The sequence below is a fragment of the Etheostoma cragini genome, chromosome 9, assembly GCF_013103735.1.
Source record: "Etheostoma cragini isolate CJK2018 chromosome 9, CSU_Ecrag_1.0, whole genome shotgun sequence".
NCBI classification, from domain to species: domain Eukaryota; kingdom Metazoa; phylum Chordata; class Actinopteri; order Perciformes; family Percidae; genus Etheostoma; species Etheostoma cragini.
The window spans coordinates 3,884,822-3,911,241 of NC_048415.1; the positions used below are offsets into that span (position 1 = coordinate 3,884,822).

At 39.8% G+C, this 26,420-nt stretch overlaps 1 long non-coding RNA gene across 1 annotated transcript; it reads left to right on the plus strand.

The window, feature by feature from the left end:
* The first annotated feature begins 2,801 nt into the window (after positions 1–2,801).
* On the plus strand, positions 2,802–25,040 carry LOC117950050. Its single transcript, XR_004657798.1, has 3 exons — positions 2,802–2,812; positions 13,574–13,580; positions 24,926–25,040. It is a non-coding gene; the product is annotated as an uncharacterized LOC117950050 (long non-coding RNA).
* Positions 25,041–26,420: the final 1,380 nt, after the last annotated feature.

Below are 26,420 nucleotides of genomic sequence, written 5' to 3' on the forward strand. Positions count from 1 at the left end.
CCCCCCCCCCACCCCTTTATTCTCATTTAGTTAATTTATACAGTGCCCGGGCACAACTCTTGGAAATCGGTTATTATTGTTTTTGCAACAGACCTGCCCGCCGACGAAAGGATTTGAAGATTGAAAAGCCAGGAGAAAACGTTTACAAACCAGAGTTGAAGTCATACAAGGGAAATAATGAACAGATGTAATAGTATAATTGTGCACCAGGGTCCTGGAGTCAGAATTGTCTCAGGTCATTTAATAGATGAGCCCTGGCCTGTCTAAGCCTTGCCTGCATGTGTCCATGTGAGGAGATGCCAGTGGCCCAATATGTCCTCCTGACACGATTAAAGAAAAGAGCTCTCAGAGAAACATCTGTTTGGCCGGCAGACATGTTGTCACCCAGATGAGGTCAAAGGAAGGATTCTCAGTAGATTATCATCGGGTTTTTTAATTTAGAAAATCTCCTCTCTACTTCTATCAGTTCAACCCTTTCCGTTTTTTAAATCTGCTCTCCCTCATTTCCCCTCTAATGTGACGTTCTATTTTTAAGATGTTGCTCTAGTTAACGTATATTTTCCGTTAAAGTGACACTTATTACAGTGTTTTCAACCAATTTAGAAAATGATGAGCACTGATGAACCAAAATGAGGAGGATGTCAACACAGACGGTGCTGATAATCACTATGTTTTCACTACTATTGAAAGGGTTTTTCAGGGATAAGATGTAACAGGCAAAATGTAATCTGTGTTTTACTCAAAGGGGACAACCTAATGAGAAAATGGGGTTTATTGCTGGAGGAATGAGATGTGGTTATTACATTAAAACAGATAACAACTCTTTATGCATCAGGCTCATACGGCAGCATAATCTAATATCAATACTCCTCGGAGGAGATAGGAATTGCCACGTGATTGATGGGGTCATTAGCTCTACTTTTACATGGAAGCACAAATGTAGAAAATTCAATTTGATGTTAGTTGTGGGAAGAAAAAGGGCAGGAAGGATTCCTCCACAGGGTCTAAGAGTTTTTTTATAGTCCTCAGTGTTAGTCAAAGAAAAAGAAAAGTGAACAAAGAGCTATATATAAAGCTTATCGAGAAAGATGACTGGCAGTGTTTCAAATGAAATGAAACTAATAAAGTCTAAATGCATTAGCATCCACCATTGCTCCACTAAAAATGTTAGAACAGTTTATTTGCACTGAGGAGCCACGTATTTGCGCGTCTCTATTGCTGTGATGTCACCTGTATTTGACATTAATTTATCTAACAGCGCAGCATGACACAGTGTTGAGGCCCAGTCATACCACCAGCAGCATTTCACTGTCAGATGGTGTAATTACTTGTTAACAAGGGTGGATGGGAAGGGGACTATATCTGAATGTCTTGCAGACGCACATCCAGCGAGGTGACGGACATTAAATGAACTCTGTTGGAAACGCAGGTAATCTGCATAATCAAATCGGATTTTCGTTGTTGTTGTTGCTCTTGTCAATATCTTTGGTATTGCTGGAGTGTTTCTACACACGTCAATCAATAAGCAGTGCTGTAACATGTTTTCATTGGATGTTGTATTGAAGTAGTCTGTGTTTCTGTAGGTGTCACTTCTTTTTAATTGCCTTATTTGTTATTGCTGATGCTAAAAACACCACATAATAATACAGGACATGGTGAAATGGAAGAAAGATATATATATATATATATATATACTGTATTTGGCTAAATATGACACAACCCACCCACTGTTCACCTCCACTTAATGAAATGTTATTTCCTGATATTATAAATGTATTCAGGCTAATTCAGTTCAAATACTACCCATGTTTACAATCGCACATTGCACACATTTTAATTGGAGCATTATTTTGCTGTAAATGGTTTTCACCTCAACCAAAGAAATAATAAATAAACAAAAAATGCTGGAATATTGTTCCTTGCAATGTTCACTATTCCCGCTCTGCCTTTTAATGCACACATTGTCTGTGCATGGAAACAGCTGGATGAAAACATACCTACTAGGTTAAATATTAAGCCTCCATTCATGTTTTTTTTTTTTCCTTACTTGGGAGCCGTTCTACAAACTGCCTGAATGACATATTATGACTTTATGAAGTGTCAGCAAACTGTTTTCTACATCCAGCAGTCCCAGAGAGACAGCAGCCTTCAACGGACAATTTTTATATAAAAAGAACTTATTATTTTTTACTAAATTATTTTTTATTTTATTTAAAGTCAAACCATCAGAGTTATTTTTTTTCCAGAGCAGATAGGGAGCTGCTGTGCCAGGTTCAGTTTCTAGCTTTAGGCACGGCAAATATTCAGGATTAGGATCAGCACTCATGTGCCCGTTAAGAATGATTGCGTTCAGGAAAGGCGCTTTGGTTTATTGAACACAGGGATTTATCTGATCCTCTCAGGCAGCTCAGATCGTTTAATGCTGCCTGGCTTTCCCCCAAATGAATTCCTGTGATTAGACATGGCACAGCCCAGCCTATCAACTCCAATAAAAGGGAGAGGCAGTGAGGGGGGTTTACATAAGTCCAAATTGTTATTATGTCATATTTTATTATTGGGAGTGAACAGGATGAGCAGGAAGAAAAGTGTGGCAAGAGATGGTTCTAGTAATCTCAGGTGATATTTACCAAACCATGAGGTGAGGAGAGTCGTTGATATGTTTTTTTTCTGTCTCAAAAGCCAAGTGTTATCACATAATTTACACAAAACTATTAAATCATATACTCTCATATTTAGTTATTAGACTTTAGACTGTGCATGTGTACATGAGGCACCTGCTGAAAGGCAATAGATGTCATCTTAATATATTAATGTTTCTATTAACGCATTTTTATTGTGCATTCCCCGTTGAACATGTTTGAAACATCTCTCTATGATGAGTCACCCTCTGCTTCCAGAACATCCACAGAGTGCAAAGCACTTCCTCCTGACAGCCGAGGCTTGTTGATCCTAAAACCCAGAGTTTTACACTAGTGGACAGTACAAGCTTTTTAATAGAATATCCTTCTAATAAGCTTTCCCCCTTAAATCCATTTCTAAGCCCTCCATTAGCCCTATCTCTTATCTTCTCTCTGGTTTAATTGAACACAGAGATGCAAGAACATTATCTTCGTTTAATAAAAAAGATTTTTCATGTTTCTAATTTTTAGATCATGCCTCGCTTCCGTGATATCCAAAGTTTAAAGGCTCGGAAAATGTATTTCTCCGTAAGCTCCATACTGTGGAAAAGAAATTGTGTCCAAAAATAGGAACCCGTTACTCAAAGCGGGACTAGATTGGGTATATTTGTGCCATTGTCTATGAGCAAAACTTAATTGTTATGGCAGTTAGCTGGTTGTTTGCATACTATTGTTTCCAGGAAGATGCCACAGCGGCTGGCTGTCCAGCGGCTGGCTGTCCAGCGGCTGGCTGCGGGTCTCATCCAGCGGCTAGCTGCGGGTCTCTTCCAGCGGCTAGCTGCGGGTCTCTTCCAGCGGCTGGCTGCGGGTCTCTTCCAACGGCTGGTTGCGGGTCTCTTCCAACGGCTGGCTGCGGAGCTCTTCCAGCAGCTGGTTGCGGGTCTCTTCCAACGGCTGGCTGCGGAGCTCTTCCAGCGGCTGGCTGTCAGCAGCTGGTTGTGGGGGTTTTCCAGCGGCTGGAAGTGGGGGTTTTCCAGCAGTGGTGCTCCTTATGGCGCATATTCCCAATGAAGGTCATCTTCCAATTCACTCAAAATACTCTGAATTGATATCTAAATTAGCCTAATATTCCGAGACATCTTCCTCTTCCACATCGCTGTGTGCCTGACTCTCTTTAAATATGAGCTCTAAAGCTCTCTGAACGCTAAATCTTTTGGTCACATTGTGGGTGGAACATTCTGTACTGTGATGCAAAGGTATTTATCTCTTTTGTGCCCTCCCTTGAAGTGCAGGTGCGATGCATATAGTGCAAGAAAATGGTTTTATGTATCAAATGTTATGGTGGACACATGACAGAGGTTGCGGGAAAGAGTATGGGACAGAGAGAGCAAACAGCTTCTCAGTGCTCAGATTATAAAATATGCAACTGTATGTGTGTGTGCTTGCACATGTGTGTGTGATTGCACTTGTGTGTTTGGGTCCGTGGGCATGTTTCTGTGTGCCTTTTGTGTTGGTGGGTCAAATTGACCCGAAGACCATATGATGGATGTAAATGTGTGGGGTAGCATGTATGGTCCATTTTTTTTTTTTAGTTTATTCATGTTTATCACAGAAAATAAGGCAAGGTTATTGATTTTCAGGTAGAAAAAAAAAACTATACTTGTACCATTTTTCTTCTTGTAAAAATTTGAAATGGGTCAATTTGACCCAAAGACCATACAATGGTTAAACACAATGGTCTATATCGTCTGGCAATGCCCAGCACTGAGACAACCTTGTGAAAATCATTTCAATCATAAAGTGGTCCAAAGATTTCCTCTTTTTGATTATAAAAAAAAAGAGCTGTGATCTCATTTCTTTGTCCAAAAGACCAATTTTGTTGGGTACAATTGAGTGAAAGAGGAGCAAGATGAAACTCAAAGCAATATCTTGGGTTTCCATCTCCCCTAATAAGACACATTGTCTCTACAGTTATTATGAGACAGATTTAAAAGGTGAATGTTTTGTGTGCGAGGCATCCATGATACGCCTGAGAGCAATCTCATTGTCTTGCTTGGCTAGCGTGAATGCTGAGCTAACACCAGGGCTGTAATCTATCACCACAGAGATTGCACTTGTTCCAGCATTGTTTTACAAGCTGCTGAGGACTAGGGCAGATAAGCTTTATCCTGCCCTCACTTTCTGTGTGAGCCTTTGAAATCCATCTGTCAATAAGATAGAAACAGTGTGGAATGGAACTGCATGCCTTGGTGCAACGGGCGGTGTTGCTAATGGGTTTGGGTGGATTGAAGGTGAACATTGGTTTCGTTCTGAATCTCTTGAGATATTTTCGTACTTGGGATGAACTCGAGGATGGAGGTTTTGTGGGACCAAACTATGATCTGTTTTTAGGTTTCTACCCAAAGACTAAAACGTTTCAAGTCTGTTTAAAGCTGCATCCCTTACATTAGTTCTTTGGCACCCTGAAGTGAAGTCCAGATACATGTATTATTCAAACTGTACAACATTGTGCTTTTTATATTCTCAAAATGTTTCAAACTAAATGTAGTTCTATTCCTCATAAAATTAGGACTTTATTCTTACAGTATAATCACTTAAACTTTTACTTTATTCTAGTATGACCTTTTTTTTTCTTAACCCTCATGTTGTCCTCGGGTCAAACTGACCCATTTTCCCATTTCCATGTTCTTTTTAATTCCCCAAAATAACACGATTGATTCCACACAACGCTCTTTGGCAAGTACAAATCTGTACTTTCATTCATTTGGGGCGTCTTATTCAAGTGTATAGCTTTTGAAAACAAATTGAAGTGGTTTTGAAATAGTATTGAGTAAAAATTGACATATTTCAGTCTGTGATTATCCATCAACATACTGTACATTCCTTTAATTTTAGTCGAAATAATTCCTGATTTCTGCTTTCCTAACTCAAACATTAGGGATCATTTCCTTTAAATTAGGTTTATTGACCATAAATTACAAAAATAACTGTATAACTAAAGTTAATAAGTTAGTGTTACGTAGTATTGAAAACATCAAAAAAAGTGACTAACAGAATAAAAAAGCGTCAAAAGTTTTTAAAAAACGGACAAAAAATGTAAGAAAAAATTTGAAAAAACATAGATAAAAGATGTCAACAAAAGTGTTTATTTTCAATTTAGACGGGAGTTAAAGGCTAACTTTACTCTCAAAACTCAACGCTGCCTGGTTGCTGTTTTAGAGACTGTTTTGGATTAGTTTCTTAAGTTTTGAATCATTGATGATCAGTGTGCAAAAAAATATTAAACTTATAACGTCTGTACAAGATTTCCCATCAGTGAATTTAGCCAACAGCAACACTTCACCTGGGAAAAAAGACCCACGGTAGGGCATCTCAGATAGAGGAAGGGAACAGATACTTTTCTTCACACCAGCTTAGAAAATTTTAACTAATAAAATTGCTAAAAAATGACATTACAGTGTTATGTTATGTTTTAAATTATGCCTATATTCTTATTTAGTCCAGTTTACTGGCAATTGTGTTCACACCGGACGATTTATCAGTAATGGCAAGTACCAATTACTTTGTTTAAAGAAAAATGGTGTGGTTAAAAAGGGGTGTGTTTTAGCCATTTTAGCCACCTAACTTAATTCATTAAAAAAACTCATTGACATTTTAAGAATCACTCGTTTAAAAAGAAAATCCTTGGCCATTTTATTTCGTAACGAAGCACACAACAGAGTTGACTGACGATGGGGTTGGAGTAAAGGGACCTTCTGTTATCAAGTATGGACACAGATTAAAATATCAGTTTTCTCAGTTAATCATTCATTCATCAGTTATCATTTTACAATCCACATCCTCCTCTGTATCACATGAGGGCTTGCTGACTGACTTTATGACTGACACTGCCAGCAGAATGTATCAACAGAGATGACTAGGGAGTCAATCAGACGCACAAATCAATCCCAATAATGAAAAAAAGGATATTTGCATCACATAATTCCCACTGTCTATTGTATCTTAACTAGCTGTTTTCATTTGTGACATTCTTTTGGTTTTGCTTTTCTTTTTTTTGTTAAAAAATGCAATCCAGTCAGCGCGAGAGAGCGTTTTACTTATCAGCGAGGATGTTGCCTTTGGCCTTTTCATTCTGCCCGCCTCACAGGGAAGCGGTGTTATTGATGAGCCCATCAGCTTGATGCTGTCAAATGGGAATCTATCCTTCCTCCTCATTCACTCTCACCCCCTCCCCTCTCGACTTCACCTCCATAATCCTGGATTTTAGCTGACCAGATGAGAGACATCCACTAAAAGGGTCTCTCTCTCTCTCTCTCTCTCTCTCCCTCTCCCTCAGCCAGTGCTGGTGGTGAGACTTTATTGGCAGCTCTCGTCTGCCATTTGAGAGAGATCCTAGTGGTGAACAGCAGGTTGAAGGGAGTGGCGGCTGGAGAGCCCAGGCAGGAGGCTGAGCGTTAGTTGACACAGTGGGAATAACATGAGATGAAAGGAAGAGGGAAAAACAGCTGCAGAGCAGAGAGCAAGGATGTGTTTAAGCCTGAGGGAGAGGGGGGAAGAGCTAGATGCTCTCAGAAGTAAAGGTGTCTTTCTCTATGGAGGGAGTCACATTGGGACCCGCGAACCCTGGATGACACTCCTTAAAGTGAACAGTTGGAAGTTGTCAACATTTTCTTTTTACCTCTTATGCTCTCAGGCAGGCTGGAGAATCTTTAAACTTAACTTACTCTGAAAAACAACTTGTCAAGTCAGCTGGAGGGTGTTACTGCAGTATTATTAATCTTTCTTTCTTGAGTAGTTTACACGCACTGATGGGCAGAGACGGTAGAACCAAGACGCCCCAACTCAGAGTAGTTTCCTGTGTCACGGAGGTTTTGTCACGGCCGTCCCTCTTTAGGAGACTAGCGGGATGTTCTGAGTGTATTGATTCCAATAAGAGAAAGTGAACGTGGACACAAATTAGGAGCTGTTCTTTCACCCAGTAGTCACCAGAGTAAATATCGGAGCCAATCCTCACAAGCCACATAACATAAACAACATTCTGACACTAAAATGGCATTTTCAAGACAGACACACACATCAAGAGAAAATTAAGAATGTCTTTGTTTGAGACCTGTTTCTGTCTGAAGACAAAAGTCTCGCGAGATCTGGCAACACAGAGAAGCTAGTATCAACTAACGTTTGTTTGACGCTAAATACGTTTTTTAGGTTTGTAAATATCTAACGTTAGCAAAAGACAATATTAATAAATTATTCAAGTGTAACTTTTTATCCATCCACTTGATGTTCTCTACATGTCCAAACTAGGCCACGCTCATTGAGGATACAGGAAGTGTGTACAGTTTCCTATCATTCAGGCTGCTTGTAATGCGCCATCTTTATAGAGGGTCTTTGTTTTGGGCAATGATTGTTCTGTGACTTGTTAGACGTAATTTGTTATTTTCTTTGAATTCTAAAGACCCGATCAATTCTTGACCATAATTATTTTACCGCACGTAATTGAAAAGTTTCAATTACACATGGACATGTGTGTTTCTCAATCATAACTAAATTAAAGTTCCTGTTGTGTTCACAAACATTTCCGATGTAAACAAAACACCTGTAAACGCCCCCAAAAAATACTATGTGTTCATAATCAACATTGGAGGCTAGCTGGTTGCTATCCTGCGTTTAGATTTTTGGTTGAGTGGGGAATCTTGGTAAAGCAATCTTTAACTGTTAAATAACTTAAGTAACTAAAGCAAGTGAAATCAAAGATTATACTTGTTATGACTTACATTTGCATTAACATTTGTTTTCCGTCTGGGGGCCGGGGAAACAACTTGTAAACACAACCCTAACTAATACTAGCACCTTTTTGGTTGATATGTTCATGTCCACACCCAGCAGACACTGAGCAACATTATTTTTAAGTTAGATTCATGTTTCTGCTCACCTGGTGAATGTATTCTGTAAGTCCAGTACTCTTTTTAGCTCTGTTTTTGGTCTCCCCCAACTCCTGAGGGATATATCTGGCTTGTTACCTACTTGCTGAGTCATTTGAACCAATCTCAATACAAAAACATTGCTTGCATCCACTTGAAGTCTGACTCAACAGCTCTGATGTTAAATGTCAGACTTAAAGTGATATTAACATATCAACGTATGATATCAGAATTTTGTTCGACCCAGTGCTAATTCAAATGCCTACAGTATAGTTATGAAACACAACTGAAATGATGAAATGAAATGAGTCTCAACATGATTATTTCTCCAAGTAGCCTTTGCATTTTGCAGGATCGTCACAAAACTATATGCCCTTCCTCTTCCATTGCTTCATATAGGGTGACCCATCTGCCTCACAGGCTTGTTGCCTGAGTGTGCTTAAGCTTTGCTGGCTTTATTGAAGTATCCCAGGTCCGCACATCCATCTCTCGCTGCTTTACTTGTCTGCAAAGATCTTCATGGCTGCCTCTCGCACACAAGTGTCACAACAGCGTGATAAGCTCCTGTTGGCTGGCGGTGTTGTTATTGCTTGCAGAGGCAGAGCTATACGAAGGAAAATGTCAGCTGATGCTGGCCTTTGTCTGATGGAAAGGCCATATTTATGAGAGTATGTAAATCCAACATCCTTTCTGCTGCTCGTATAATACAAAGCAATATTGAACAGTGATGGAAGAATAATGAAAAGTGACCTGCGGCTAGCCTGTCATGTGTGCTGGGATATTTGATGTCATTTTGAGAAAAGAGTCCAATACTATTTTGTGCCATACAGATTCAGTGACATATGAACACAAATGGGACTCTGGTAAAAACTCTCTTTTTATAAGACAAAATCGACACTTATCTAACACAGACAAATGGATGCTGCTAAAAACAGAAAGCAACTGACCCGTTGAAGGATGCAGTTTGATTAGTCATCGATTGTAAATTTTAAAGATTCCTTACTGTCCAAAGACGCACGTTAAATCTGCATCTTTGTGCTAGTGAACCTAACAATCATGAATCTAGTGACACAGCGGCCCCTGTGCTGATTGAGAAGTGACGTGGCCGTCCAGTGAAATTCATGGCGATGTAGCAGAATGATCTCCTGTCCGCTGTGGCCTTCAAACACAAACCCAATCATGGAACAACACTACTGAACATAATATGCTGGGCCTTATGAGTTGTTCTACTTTCAATTACAGTATGAGCCAAGGTACCTAACATCCGATGGGAGCTCAATCACTACAGTTCACGGCTCTGCCTCAGCAGGAGATTTAACTCACTGCCGACTGAAAACGGATTTCATCTGAATCAATAACGCTGTAATTATGCCTTCTATAGATTCCTTGCACCTCTATTCATCAGAGGGATCCGACATGTGTTCCCCTAAACCTGTCAGGAGTCTTGATTTGCAACTGAACATCTGCTGGCAGAGGGAGGAACCGGGCTTCAGACTGTTTGGATGCCAGTTAATCTGCTGGCCTTCCTTATGATGAGTCATTTAGTGGGTTGTTTAATCAAACTGGATATTATGGTCTGGCTCAGCTCCAAGTACAAACCTTGTGTACACATTTGTGGGCTTTTGTTTTCATAAGGAGAAATTAGATTATTAGTTGAAGCAGTGGTGCTACACAGGGGATTTTCTAATTGGTGTTCTTAGACGTTTGTTTGTGAGTTGTTGAAACAGCGTCACAAGTTTGTTGCATTTGGTTAAAGTCATACTGTTTGGGGTTTTCATTATTCTTGTTTTAGAGAGAATTCAGAGAGGGTAAGAGACAATGTAATTTGTTTGCAGCGTACTGTTATATGTTAGGCGGAAACCAGACAAATCTGCAAGCTCATGTCTAATCTGCTCTGGCAGATACATCTGGCCCGCCTCCCGTTTGCGCATTTGTGCTTCCTAGGATGGCGAAGGCTTGTCCTAACCCTAATCTGCCTTATTCTGCTTCTGATTCAGATTAGGGCGGGTTATGTCTTGTCTTTATCTATGTCTCTGTTATGCCATCCTAGAAAACGTACATTTACTCCTTTTCAGACAGAGTTTCAGCCGAACAGGCCCGGGACGGACCAATAACAACCTTTTATCTCACACGGGGCGGGTTTAAGACAATGACTGACAGAGGAAAGTCACTGTCATGAATCTCGTGAATAAATGTTGATTAAAACAGCGGTTAAAGGGTTAAAAATACCAATAATAGCAACATTGTATACAGCTTCTCTGCTGCAGTCTGACCGGCAGAAAGAATAGTGCTGTTGAGGCCTGTCGTTGATTTACAGAGGCATCACTTCCATGGGCCCATCATGGAATTTTCGGCAATTCCGTGAAACTGCCACAGATTTTGTGTTAAGGGCTGTGTTCATTTCACAGAATTCTGTGAGACCATGTTGGCACAACGCACCACACATCTTCTTTAAGATATAAAACATACAAGGTTGACATTAAGTCGGCGTTATGCACAATTTGCATTTTAAATGCTTGAAACTCAGAAATGTCAAATGTAAACCATACATGATTTGTAGTTAAGAAGCTATGACATACCAAGTCCACTACCCATAGTATTTATTTGAATCCTTTTAGGGTCCTAAGGGGGTAAAGCTCTTTAAGAAAGATTTTTTTTTAAATGTCAGGAAAATTCTTTAAATGGTTGTTTCTTCAATGTTTAAGTTCTTATACTGCACTGTAACATTTATTCCTTGTATTTTATCTGTTTTTATTTACTGTTTTTGTGTAAAGCCCTTTGAATTGCCGTGTGGCTGAAATGTAGTATACAAATAAAGCTGCCTTGCCTTTTCCTGTTTTTCTCCGCTTGTCTTACGGTTACGGCTGTCTGACTTTTCCTGTTTCCAGCTGTCTGTGTTTGAGGACTGTGTCTCCCGTGTCTGTACTCAGACAGCAACCGTAGCTGTCTCAGTCTAGTCTACATGATATATGTATAAAAGATGTATTAAACAAAGCAATTATATTCCCAGAAGTCACACAACTGCAATTTCAATCAGGTAGGGAAATAACAGGAAATTGTTTTTGAAAAAAATGTATAGGGACTAAATGTATGGCATAGAGTCATTTGATGTTGTACATGTATGTTTATTTTGATCTTGTAGTGCTGTTATAAAGTCATTTCCTCCCAAATTTCCCTCTGTCTTTTTCCGGAAAATTGAACTAGGCTATACGCTCATGCGTTCCATTCCATGCTGTGTGTCATTTCTCCTCCTCTGGGGCAAAATATAGATTTTCACAAAGCCATACTTTTTTTTTTTCTTCCTCTTTCGACCAAAAAAACATCCTTCACATATGCTGTGACTACAAAGGAAGAGACAGAATTTGTAAAATAATGGTTTTGAAGAAAATGACAGGCATCAAATTTGGCCGTGGGTTGCGTTATGAAAAGGAGTGTTTTTATTTCTGCTTGATTGCTTGCATTTGCATTCTGCGTGTCTCATACAAATGCTTATTTGGTTAATTAAACAAAAAGAAATGTAAGGAGTGTTTGCTCACAATGCTTATTACATTGCCTATTCCTTTTTCTAACTGATTTGTAAAGCCTGTCATGGAGCATAACAGTGTCTTGTTTTTTTTGCACAAATAATTAAGAGGCCGCATCCCCGGTCTTACACATTACACTCTTTGACATTGGAGAACAACAATTTGCCAACCACCTTTCCCTTTATCTCCTTTTCCTTTTCCTTTTCTCTTCACTGCCACAGTGAGTTTGATCCGGACATCTTGCTCCAGTCAGTGAAAAGTAGCATCTTTTGGGGAAGGGAAACAGCCGTGGCTGGTGGGTAAGGAGTGCTGCTGCTCGGTGGTAATAGCTTTGGACACAGCTGTGTGCATGGCTGACCCCTCAGCACTGCCGGGCCTTATCTCCAGAAAGGAGATTAGGTTTCTGGGGGTTCCCGACGTATGTCTATAGTTGAGGGGAGGTCTCTGAGCTGGTCTGTTGCGCAGTAGCCGAAGATAAAATGTTCGAGGCATTATTCCATCTCCCTGAGGTTTTTGTTTACTATGCCAATAGTTGATTCGGAATAATAGTCTGGGACGCCAACCCAGAATGTGTGGTAGTTGGAGTTGATAACACAGTTTACAGAATTTTCAACCTGTTCCACTTTTCTTATTAGCCTCATTCTGCCACCCCCACACACACACACACACGCATACACACACTCCCTACTCTTAGATTGATTTTTTTTTTCTTTCCGAGACAAACATCTAAAGCAATAAAAGATCTGAAACAACACAAACTGTGGGTTGTTTCCCTATCGCAGCCCATGTGCAGAGCAGTGCAAATATAGAAACAATTGTCTTTATCGAGGTTTACTCAGAACTTCACGCTGTTTCCCCTCTTCTCCAAGTGCTTCCTTCCTCCCCATCACGAGGGTCTTCATGCTGTTCGAGCCGGTTGAGAACAAAAGCCGCATGCGGCATCTCTTGACAGAGTGATGGAAATGATGGGGTAAATGGCTGCTACGCTACTTGAAACTGAAAGATGAAACTGTCCTCTTTCCCATCTTCCTCTCGCTTTTCTTTTTGAGGTTTTCAGTTTTTTGGATCAAGAGGTATTTCTCAGTTCCTCAAGAATTCTAAATTGAGCTCGTAATCTCAAGAGAAAGATAGGCTTCTTCCTTTCTGACCCATTTCCAATCTCCATCATCTCTTCAGAACTGGCAGCCCCCAGATGCAAAGGATGCTGCCTGCCAGTCGTGAGCCAATTCTTTTCCTTCTTCTTCACCAAATATTTCACTTGATGCCTTTTTCCCCCGATTGTAACTCAAAATAGACAACAAACCCAGGGTTGTAAGTACACGTTGGGGTTCGTCTTTCATGGCAGTGTTTTATTGTTTTTGTGACGCTCCCATGCTGTGTCCTCATAACATTCATTCAAATCCTTTGACGAATTGGATAAACAAGCAATTTAGGTAGCAATTTGAGAGTTGTTTTCAAAAGAAGGCTGTTTGAGGAAAAGTTTTTAAAAGCCACGGTGAAGAAATGGAAGGTGACAAGTTTTTGCTCACATCTTAAAGCTGTGAGCCGGGGTTGACTCTTATTTTGGAACAGTTTGTTGTTTAAGTGACAGTGATGCCTGAGAGTACTTACTAAGGGAAAATTGTTGTGCGGGTGGAAAACAAACAAGCAAAATGAGTATGATGGATAAAGTTCATCATACATCAGCAAATGTTTTCTGAGAGCACAATACCAGCACAAGCAACTAAAGCATTATACAACATTTCTTTATGGTTAAGTTAAGGCACTAAGAAACACACATTCCCATACCTCCAGATTACTACCGGCTACTAGGTTCCTATCGCGTAAAATACGGACGTTTGGCCATCTGCCTTTGCCGTTGTTATTAGCGCCGAAAGTCCCTTTTAGCGTCATATCTAAACGTGCCTGGTCAGGACTATATGCGTCACTTTGGACACTCTGGGTCGGGACGTTCGTTTAACTGGCATGCTGCACAAGAACGGGACAGTTAGGTTTAGGAAAAGATTGTGGGTGAAGGTAACTGTTTACCAATACAGTAACATAAGCTATTTAAATTAGCTTGATACATAGTTAAACCTCATTTGCTCTTGCCAGTGTATCAGTGTGTGTATTTTGTCCACAGCAAATCCCCGCCAATTGGTCCCGAGAACGTCCCAGTTACATAGGAAATGCCGTAAAGATATTCTTTGTAAATCTTTACAATTATTTCCCAAAAAGAACCAAGCAGGCCTGCCTTGTTGCCAGATCCAAATTTGCCCTCTTTAAGACTGTAGCTTGCTAGCTCGGAGCGTCTGGTTGTTGTTTACCGAGGCGACCGGTGTTTAGAACGGCAACACAAAGAAAAGTGAAAGGTGAGGGAAGATCCGCTGGATCTATCCAATACTTAACCAGAAACAAGCAATGTACAACAGGTTTGTGCAGCTAAGAGAGTTTGGTAAATGCACTACCTATAAAAGCAAATCTTCTAAATGAAGTAAGAGAGAATTTGTACATGAATGCAAACATGCTCTAATGTGAGACCCAATGATTATTCTTCCTTTCCCTCAATCTTAGTATGTTTCTCACACTCTCCTCGGGAAGGTTGTGGAAAATGAGTAACCAGCGGTGGCTAATTTGTCTGAAGCCTACACCTCCATGGTCAAAGGCCGCAGTAACGGCCCTTCACCATGAACATCAAAATCTCTTACATCTTGTGGAATCCAACCTGGGCGAGAGCAGCGGGATGTGCCAAGAGAGAAAACCCATCAAAGCAGTTCAGGTTAAACACAGAGAAGAGTGTTGAAAGGCAAACCGAACTCTGGCTCTGCCGGGAGATCGAGGAAAGATGAAATGTTCGTAGTTGTCAGGGAATGGCAGCTGTTGTGAGTTTTGAGTTGGGCTTAAGAGTTGCAGTGCGAGGTAAGAAAAGTTGACTCAAATGAATGAAAACAAAACCAGTCAAGAGGTTTTTGGCAAACATGCGATTCAGAGTCACATAGTTTTGACAGCTGTTTTCTCTTTTAGAAAGAAGGAGAAGTTTTCTACAGCATGATTTTTTTCATATTGTCAAAGCACAGTCTCATATGAAAGTGGTTTCATTAGCGGGTGTACATCAAAGGCTTTGTCCACACAGCGTAAAGTTATGTATGTTATGATATGGATACTTTTAGCAGTTTCTTTTCTTTGTTTTGATACTGAGGACCAGATTTACATTTTGCTTTTGTTTCATGTCGTTTCAGATGCATTCTCTGTCTGGTAGATGTGGAAAAAAGATGCTTGGAAGCACGGTCCACCTCTCTACTTTATGCAACTTAATATAAGAGAGATTCGTCCAATCGTGAATTCTGCTGGATTTACTTGCTTCATTTGTGAAGGTCAGTTTTCCGCCTCTAAAAAGCAGGTGCAGATTTGCGTAGGGTTAAGGAAGGTTGTCGTGGGGAAGATATAATTTAATTCACCTGTATTCTTGTACAGATTACCATAACACTACTGCTGTAATTATATCAGTAAAGTGATGCCCATATGATTTTTATTTTAGAGTTGCGGCTGGTTTTTATAATGTCATGTATTTATGAGGGTTTCTAAATATGGCATATTAAATTTCTGAGCTTGCTTACCTCCATCAAATCCCACCACTGAACTTCACCTTATAAGGTCAGCCGCAATCACTGATTGCATAATTACCTGCCACATTAGTAAATCAGATGCTAATTTCACAGAGATTCTGGGAGTAAATTGAATGAAAAGAGCGATGCAAATTTGCCAGGTGCGGTTCAGTGAGTTTCCTTGTGGTTCATAGGATGCATTTGGCTTCTCAGTCTCTTTTATCAAATTTTGTGCAAAACAACACTACTTGCCACAGTTTTATTTCCTTCTTTTCAGGCATGTATTTTGTATGCAGAATAACTTTAAATGCATTTTGTGTCGGATACCTAAGATTGATTTGGGTAATTATTTGCTTTCAAATAACTAAGAAAATCCACAAAATGTATGCCCACTGTAGATGTTAGTGAGATGTGAAGATACCTCATTTTTATCTAATAGTGGTACTGATCATCTCATCTAACTATTGAGAAATAGAAAAAAATAATGTATTTCCTGATTTTTTGGAACATCGACATATCTTCACCATTGGCGAATTGTTAGCAAACACATGCTTATGTAACAGACTTGCAATATCTTTAATTTTGAGTCGTGCTTTTTTCTACTTGGCAAACGTAAGTCTTATATTAACTCTCCTTTTATCTCTGTGTTTGGTCTCCACCAAATCCTGAGAGAAATACATGTCTGTTTAGCGTCTAAATGCTCCACTGTGTTTACCAGCTTGTCTCTATCTATGTCTGTCTGCTGTTTGGTGCGGAATAGGTAGAGTACAGTTGTTGTTTTTTTCAAGTTTTGAAGCTGAAAACAGCTGCCTGCTGCGGCAGACCATCCTCACATAGAAAACGACTATATAGATCGACTGTGCAAGTATCTCACAACGACCCTAATTTACCTTTGCTGTTACGCAAACCTCTTGTGGCTGGAGTGATGACAAATTCTGATAGCATGCAGGTTGGGGTGGGGAATGGGTCAAACAGACACAGGACTTTCAGTCAGGAGAGAGGGGTTTGTGTCTTGTGAGAAGCCAAAAATCAATAGTGACTTTTTAAAATTGACCAAATTTTACAGACCTTTGTCCGTGATACAATGACTTCTGTTATGCAGTTATGTCTTTTTTAGTAGTTTTTACTTGACTTATTTTAAGCCAATCCCTGAAATTATTTGCGTTGCCTAACGATAACTAGTTCCCTTTCTAAACATTAACTTTGTGTGTAAAACTGCGCCTGAACTGTGTTAAATAGAACAATGACATGGTTAAAACTGGCACTGCGGCCATGTGTTACAGTTACATGTTTAAATGGCCACCGTGAGGCAGTAAATAGAACTGTTATACTGCATATCCTTTAGGGAGTAAATAGACTTAAATGGTAAATCAACTTATTCTGTTGTATAGGAATGAGGGTTGGCTGCATCTGTAAACCAGGCTGTGAGAGTAAACCAAAACAGTACATTTAACCCGTGAGCTGAAACTCACTATAAAACTCTATGATGCCGAGAGGAGCTGCAGATTGAGGTGATATTTAGGGTAATCACTGAGTGACCCCTTTTACGTTGTTACATTGTTTTCACATTGTCATACAACAGCATTGATTATAGTCATTTTAACAAAGTCAACAGAAAACTTTCCTGAATATCTTATTTCTTTGGGGCTAGACTTTGTCTGCTACTTATCTGTCTCTCTTTTTTCTCGCTGGTGAATACAGGCAGCGCTAACTGCTGAACAGACTGGATGTGAATATCAATTTTTGGAAAGAAATAGAAAGCGCAAAAAAACGACTTTCATGCTAACAGTGGGGATCTAGTTGTCATAAAAAAGGAATTAAACAGTAATGAGTCTCTGTTTGAATTGTATCTTTTTGCTGCAGGTTTACTTTGCATTCATCTGCAGTTATTGCTTTGTTGTTAATCTGAAATGAGCTTGTCTCATATATATCCTAATTAAAGCCAACAAGACAGGGGCTCTTTCCCATGTACTCGGCAGCTGTCACCAGTTAAAGTCCTCTCTCAAGCCAGTGAATGTATTCATTTGTGCTTCATCCATAATCTACTTGTAGCCCACTATAAGCTTGAATGAAAGACAGTCTCAGAGGGGGACACTGGCCAGCTTCCAGTCAGAACACTACTGTCAGACGAGCTGGGATTTGAATCGGCGAGGGGTTTGTCATTAGGAGTAGAGAGTGAGGATGATTCCCAGGCAGGAAACAGTGTATAATGGAATTGAGTGGTGACTGCGGCCCTGTGGGAGATTATGCCACAGTCTGTCCGTAATGAGCAGCGTAATGGCACGATTACAGCAGCACTTAATGACTCAGAAACGGCCACCACTGTCAGTGTGTGGACACCCTCTACTGTATGTTCCTTCTCTTAGCTCATTAGCTGAAGCCCTGCACAATTACTGCACAATTTATAAGCAGTCATATTGACAAGAGTTATTGATTGTATGTATTTATTCTGCAATTTCATATCTAAAAGTTCAGTTACATACAGATTTAAAAAAGGGAAATTTTGGAGTAAAATCAATTGCTTTTGATCCAAGAGGAACCGCTCACAGAGGCAAGGACAATCTGGATATTTTTGCAAAGCGTCGAACTTTGGTGTACAAATTCATGTCATGACATATTGCAAAGCATTGACTGAAAAGATCTTTGTGGAAAAAGGATTTCCAAATACTCGTTGGTTGTACGTCAGTTGCAACTCAGGTCACCATACAACACTGCAGGCCTGTGTACCCTGATTCACTGTTAGATTATGAAGTTGATAGATGAGGCTAAATAATATTTTAATTTATTGTGCACCTTATCTGGGAGGAATTTAGCCAGTGTAATTCCACCTAAAACTCTCCTAGTTACTGTCATCAGCATACAGGCATGTGTGGAGGGTATCACTAATGCTTAACATCTATTGTTGTATTAAAATACATAACTCAATCAAAAGTCGGCTCAAATCAAAGTAGATGGCTTCATCAAAATATAATTCTAATCAGTTTTTAATGTAACAAATAACACCCTTTAGTTTCATTATTTCTTCTACTTTAATGACAGTCATTATTAGAGATTAGATGTTGCTTTTATGCAGCTCAAATACAGGTGTGTGTGTTATGAATGGTAAGATTAAGCACATATTGCCTTTTAAATGTGGCAGCAGTTCTCTGGGGAAATCCACTTGACAGAATTCAGCTCGACACAGCTAACAGGATCGGATGTTATGTCAAGCAAAGGTGCAATTTTCATTAACCTCCAGCGGTGCCGCGATTTGAATATGCCAGCCCAGCAATTAGTTGATTGTAACTGATTGACAAAGCCACTGCTTTCCAGCTCTGATGAAAGACGGGAGTCAGAGAACAAGTGTATCTGGGTTTGGGTCTTTCCACATGCCCATTTAACAACTCCCCGCTCTGACTTCCTCTGTTGTAGAGTCTGCTGTTCTAACAAGGTCTCTGAAAGCTCTAGAAAGGGAAGACAGACTTAACCTGCAGGTTCAGCAGTCAAAGTCTAACTATAGCAAATTGCTGTCTTAACACCCAATTATATAGGTTAAAAGTAAATTATAGGTTAAGTTATGGTTTAGTGTATAACCTGAATATTGACTCACTGCAAAGAAAACAAGGGATAAAACTAAATGAAGTCAAATGGAAAACCAGATGAAATTAAAATAATAACAACATTGAGCACACAAAAGAAACTAACAGTTTACAAATGTGCCTTTGTTGGGCATATAATAGGTGTTAATAAAACACCTAAACTGACAAAATAATACTAGCTCAGTGAAAGGGCTGACCAACTAAAGAAGGTTTGAAATTTAAAAGAGCGGGCATCTATCTACGTCCTTGTTTATGTTTCACCTCGCTGTTTCAAGAAACTGAATATTTGCTGGTCTAAGGTAGGAATAGGCGCATCCCATTATCACTGCACACTCAATGAATTGGGGAAATGAATAGTCTATATATAAACAACAATCCACTTCCCGGATTGCTCCAATATTGGCGGATATTGCACTGGATTTCATGTTGTGTGGACTAGCCAAACCCTCCTCCGCTGCGCTGTGGGGGAAGGTCTGTCAATGCGAGGCTAGGAAATGAAGAATGCGTTGGTCTGCTCATACAAGTGGCACCAGGTCTGGGACCAGAGATTGTGGATAAATGGCATGCGTTTTGCGCTGCATGGCAGCAACATGTCATAGAATAAGAAATGGCCCCACTGACAGATACCATACTTTCATATCTATTTGTAGGAAAGGGATAATGATTGGTCTGACGGCTCTGGCAGAAGATATGTATCATGCTTATAAGCTTCATCAATGGAGTAAAATGCGGTGTGAAGTAGCTCATCAGACGACCCTGCTTGAGCTCTCCCTGGGCGGTCACGCTCTCGCTGAGCTCCTCAGTCAGAAGCAGTTGAGTGTATGCATCCCATGCAGCTTTGAGGGGATGTAGGGCCTCATGGGATATGATGAATACTCGTTTGCGCACACTTTCCCGCAACAAGGGACGTGGTCTAAAAATAGAACCTCTACCTTCCATAGTGAAAAAAGAGAACCTGCTTTATTAAACTCTAGTCCATTTATATTCCAGACATTCAATGGCGCAAAAGGTTGTAGAGGAATCTGACATTTGAATACACAGCCTGCTTCTCAGTTCTCTCCTGTAGCCGTTTCTTTCTAGGGCAATTCACCAGACTTTATATTGAGCTCCTGCGACTCTAACACGGCACCTGATCGATATGTTATTGCAGTATTGTCAGGGACATATCTGCCATTTAGATTCCAGCCAGGCAGCCTGACATTCCTCTCCCCTTGCCACTGTGGGGCCTGGTCGGATGAGCTTTTTGCTAAATTGGAAATCTGTGGAGGTGACATCACAGGCGTATTATAAAAGCTACAGCCGTGTTTTCCAAAGGCTGTCACCCGGGCGAAGATTTGCTGCAGAAGCAGAAAAGGTGAGTTCGCGGAGTTGGCGTCCATTCTCTCTGGGACTGAAAGAGTGAACACAGCATTAAAAATCCTTTAATTTGTTAATTGCGGCGAACGATTTCCCCAGCCAATTATCCAAATGCCACGGTGAAACATTGCAAGACTTTCCTGAAAGTGCTTGGTATCATGCCTCATGCATTGGTAATAGCAAAATAGGGAGTGCAAATTGCTTCTACTTTTTTTTCTCCTTCCCTCTCACAGTTTTCAAATTGTTCAAGCTGCCTTTCCCATTTATCTTAAATGCCTGCTGATCCCCTATTGTGTAAAAAAAAAATCACTCTTCAACAACTCTTGATCTGTCTGTATGAACAGGGAAGCAGACGCAATGGCATGCTGCGAGAAATAATACAGTGATGTAAAATGCCGTCATGCTGTTGCTGTTGTTGGAAGCTATAATACTGTAATATGATACACTTATTCTTTTTCTCTCAGCCATATTTATATATAGCTGACTGCATGCATCCAACAGCTACCCAGATTAAGCTGATACAATAGCTCATTTTTCCTCTGATGTGTGGAAAATGTAATACCTTTATACCGCATGTTTTTTTGGTGACAGTGGATCCTTGTTAAATTACGTTTTTTTTCCAAATTGCTTTTTGCATCTCTCTTTAGTTATTAGATGTTCTCTCAACATATACAGCAGTTTTTTTTTTCTTCTCTTCCCTTTTTCATGGCACCCTGTGGTGTCAAGGGCTCCCACAGTCACATTAGCTCGTCAGGACAAGTCTTGTGATCTCCTCTTTTTAAAATAAACAATTCTGAGACAGTTTCAGGCTGGGAGAGAAAATGTTCTTAAATCAGCAATAAGATGATCTGCGTTGTTGTTTACGCAGCGGGATTGACAGCGCTTAGATTGACAGCGCTTAGATTGACAGCGCTTAGATTGGCAAAATGTCTCATTTTTTATAGGCATCATGACAAAATGTAAAGGCTTTTTTTCCTCCTGCTGCTTCACCCCAAAGCTTTGCACATGCACTTTGTGGGAACCCCCCACGCCCCCCCGCCCCCCTCCCTTTCCCCTTTCCTGCAGGTCAAACTAATTCTGCAATTGTTATGTTGAGGCAATTGCTGGCAGATTGGAGCTAAAGTGCTTGCAGCAGGAGATCAAGAAGGTGATCCTTAGGGCCGAGGGTAGCGCCTGAATACAAAGGAGATTGCTGCGTTCTGTTGACTCAAATTTGAGATTTTAGTGTTTGTCCTATTAATCCCCGATGCCAATAACCTCTGATCTGGGCCAAATCCAGCCTCCTTATGGAGGGCTTGGTAGATATTAATCTTCACAATGGCTGTTGGTGTTGTTGTCACATTGAAGAGAGCAACGGGTTATGTTAAAGTAATCTCTCTGCAAAGGCTGAATTGGGGGCGGGGGGAAACCTGTGTATCAGAGTAATGACGCATAACAGATGCAGTATGAGAGGATTATTCTTTTGTTTTATGTTTCTTTATGTCTACTGGACATTTTTACATACTTATAAATGTACCCTATTATCACTATCTATGGTGCAAAGATGAGCAATAAGGATAATTCCTAATACTCCCCTACAGAGAAGTTAGAACATACAAATTCAGGATTCTTAGAATCCAAAACGTTGAAATTCACTGATCTGGTTCATTTTTAAATGGCACAAATAATCTATGAAGCAATAAATACAGACTCCCCGGCAATATTCAATAATATATATATATATATATATATATATATATATATATATATATATATATATATATATTTTCTTTTTTGTAATAGAGGTGGGAGATTCACTACCGGTCAACAGTTTGGGGTCCATTAGAAATTTCCATTGCACTCCATCATAGACAAAATAGCAGCTGAGATCAGTTGCATTGTTTTTTGTTTTTTAACCAGGGTGGCATTACATTATCTGCTGGCATGATTGCAAAAGGGTTCCTTAATGTTTCAACACTTAGTTTTTTTAAATGATATCAGATTAGTAAGCAGCATATGCCTTTGGAACACTGGATGAATGGTTGCTGATAATGGGCAATGCAGCTATTGCATTAAAGATCAGCCCCCCCCCACTCAGATCAGTATTCTGTCTATAAAGGAGTGGAAGGAAATTTCTAAGTGACCCCTAACGTTTGAACGGTATTGTATAATTTGAGGAGGGAGTTTAAGTTTCAAAACCTCTTTGTGTCTGTACAACCCTAACTAATTTTATTTTATTTTTTTGAAATATTTTTTTAAGGCCTTTTATTGACAGGACAGGAAAGGGGAGAGAGAGAGGAGTAAACTTCTAAATGTGCGCACCCGCTCTACCAACTAAGCCATCCGGGCTCCCATATTTCTATATGTGGAGTGAAGTACATCGCTACGAGCAATGTCCAAGCATGACTCAGTTCAACAAGCAATACAAATATACGATTTTCACAAAATACAGTGAGGAGGAAGGGTCTTGACAACCTCTCACCAATTATTTATCATTTGCAATATTTATTTTTTATGGATATACAGTATGTATTTTTTTTGTGTGTTATGTACACATTGGAACGAATGTGTTAAAGATACATGATATGAATATGAAGCCATTCATGAAGACAATTATTATATAGTAGTGAAAAAGAAATAGGATTAAATAAGCTTCTGCTTCTTTCTATTCCTTTTTAAGACATGTTAGATTAATTAATTGTTGGTTTTAGGTTGTTCTTTTAGTTTTTATTCTATAACTTTTTACACGTTTGAAATAAAGCCTTCATTCATTCATTCATTCAATAAGCATGTAAAGCCAGAGGTGTGGTGGTGCTTCTCACCGTTTTCCACCGGATTGAAAAGAAATGCTCAACAGGACGCAGTCAGTTAGGAAGAGCATGTAGTTAATTATATTACATCAAGTTTGGATTTCCGTTAGAAAACTGTGGAACTTAGGCATCGTGCAGCATTTCTGATGCGTCTCACCCTCAGAGCTCTCTCTCTCTCTCTCTCTCTCTCTCTCTGCTCTACCATCTGTAATAAGCTAAGCAGTGGAGTGTAAGCAGCTTCTAAGATAATGAGGCCCAGTTCCCCAGGGAGTCATGCTGGACCCACAACTTCAATATATCATTACTTCATCCTGAAAATGAAAGCAATCAGAATGGAGAGACTGAGCAGAGAGATACGTTCAGCTCAAGATTCAAGAGGAGCTTTCTATCGCTGTACCGATCCGTAGCAAACAAGACTGAGAAAAACAACCTAATAGCGAAAATGCTTTTTGGTATATTGGTATAGCCCAATTGAGGGATACAAATGCTTTGAGTCTGGCAGATTCAGCCTGTTTTAAAACAAAAGTGCTCCAAGAGGACTCCAAACCACAGAGCATCAATTTTTCATTACATGCTGTATCAAGTAATGATAGTCACATTTGTGCGTCTACCACTTTACATATAGCACTAAATGCATTTGGAAAAGTCCACAGCTACAATGCATTGCAGATACAGTACATAAATGCTGTAGTTTATTTTTATGGTTGGAGATAGCGGTTGGCAGTCTACCACTGGGAGCCAAGACCTCTCAAGCTTTTCTTGGAGGATATCTCCATAATAGCCTCATTATTCAACTGTGAGCCCAGGCACACTCAGGCTGAAGTAATGAGCCCCTCACTAGTTGCTGAGTATCACCTTTTTGCAAGAGGTTGCATGGAGAATGCATCCTGATTAGAAGTGCTGTTTTGTCATTTTGAAGCAGAAATGCAGTAAAGGTCACAATCTTCATTTAAAAAAGAAAAGAAAAAGAAATTCCATTTGAATCATGACCGGGTGATTCAAGAACAATTGCTGTAAACGTTCCAGCCAGGGACTGAAATGCATTTTAAATAATTCAAGCAATGGTTCACCAATGTGTGCAGCTGGGAGTCTTTTTCTCTCGTTATTAAAACGCCCTCATGTGCTTTTTGTCTCACACAAGTGATCAGATCAACCACTGCCAATATGGACAAAATGTAAAAAATTTCTCTCAAATTTGCTTCCAATGTAATTATAATTTGATTGTTAATTAAAATGTCCGGTGGATAATGGTATATTACCAATATACAGAATAAGGTATTTCAAATCAACTGTCCCGTCTTGTTTTAAACATGCCATAGTTTCAGTGGTGTAGTCTAATGTATTGTAGTGGGTATACTGTACTGTAGGAGGAGGGGGCATATCATAGTGGGGGGTCTGGGTGTCCTCGCCAGGGATGTTTTAAGCATCAACAACCTAATTACCTGTATTTGGATACACTTTTATGCACCAAATTACAGTGGAAATACCTTTATTTAGCCTATGTGGAGAAGGAAAACACAGACGAAAATTCTGAATAGGTCAAAAATATAATAAGTACAAAGTATGTTGTTGTGGTTCATTGGGCATTTTTAGGTGGGTATATGGAAATCCTGAAGCCGTCTTAGTGGGTATACTGCTCATACCTGTGTATCACGTAGAATTCACCAATGCATGGTTCAGCCACTTCTCAAAAAGCTTGTCCTTGACTATCCTGAATAATTTTAGGCCAATTTAAAAGCTTTAATTTTTATCAAAGGCTTTTATCAAAGAAAATGTTCTGTATTAATTCTTTAGATGCTATTATTAAAATGAAATGTTTTTTATTGTACTATATGACTTCTGTGGCAGACACAAAAAAAACAGCCAATTGGACTTAAAGTACAAATGTAGTCATTCATTCACATATACTCATACCTTATTTGTTACTACTTACTAGTATTAAAGCACACATTTAAATGTAGACTTTTACTTGTACAGAAGTGTTTTTACTGTGGTATTGCTTTTTCTTCGTCTAAAACTATAGATTAACACCGTGCTTTTTTCATTTGGTTTCCAGCGTTAGATAAGACTTATCCTCAGAAGTTTCAATCCAACCAAAAATGAGCATCCTTAAACTGGGGAAGATAAACCTGGTTGCATAATTCAAGAAATTAAGAAGAACCATTATCATTGAGTTTGCAGACACTGAATCTGAATGCATTGCATCTGGGCTATGACCAAGATGGCACCAGTTAGCCTGCTAATGGGATGCACAGCCATTATGGCATCACAGTTTAATCGATGACCATGTTTTTTTTGGCTTTGTCTAATAATTTAGGACAATGTCACACACTGTTACACTTCCCACATGACAAAAGATGTTAAAGTCATCTCACATTACATTTTTTCCCTTTTGGGTGTGTCTTAAAGCGCCTGAAATTTACATAATCTGCCCTCTTGTGAGCATCCATTAGCACTCTTACCTCTGAATGTGTCATTTTGTGCTGAGGCCTAGCTCTAGTTGTCTTGGAGCTGTAGTCCTGGCTTCCCACCTGTGTCCCAGAATAGCAGGAACATGATGGATAGCACCGCTGCCAGGGCTGCGGGGCACTCTCTATCCATGATAGATACTCTGACACAGACTCCCGCATGTGCCTAGGGTTACCACCAAAAACCTGGGGGGATCCTAATTAGCCTGTGGTCGGAACACGCTCCGACAGGATGTGTGTATTTTCCATCGGAAGGGCACAGCATCCTGCTGGCTCTCTCAAGCAAACATCATTCTGCTATCAGTTTATACTTATACAGTTATGCAGGGTGGGATTTGTAAAGAAAGCAGGGGGGGGGGGGGGTATTGTTTTTTGATCATGCACAACAACAAAAAATGTGCCAGAATTAAACCCCCCTTCCCATACCACCATGGATATACAGCCACGTGCCAAAAACACTTACGCTCTTCACTATCCAATGGAAAATGATCTCAAAATGAAATAGCACAATGTGGCGTCAACATAAAACACAGCGGAGAGTTCACTACGCAGTGAAAAGACAATTCTCCCAGGAAACGCTAG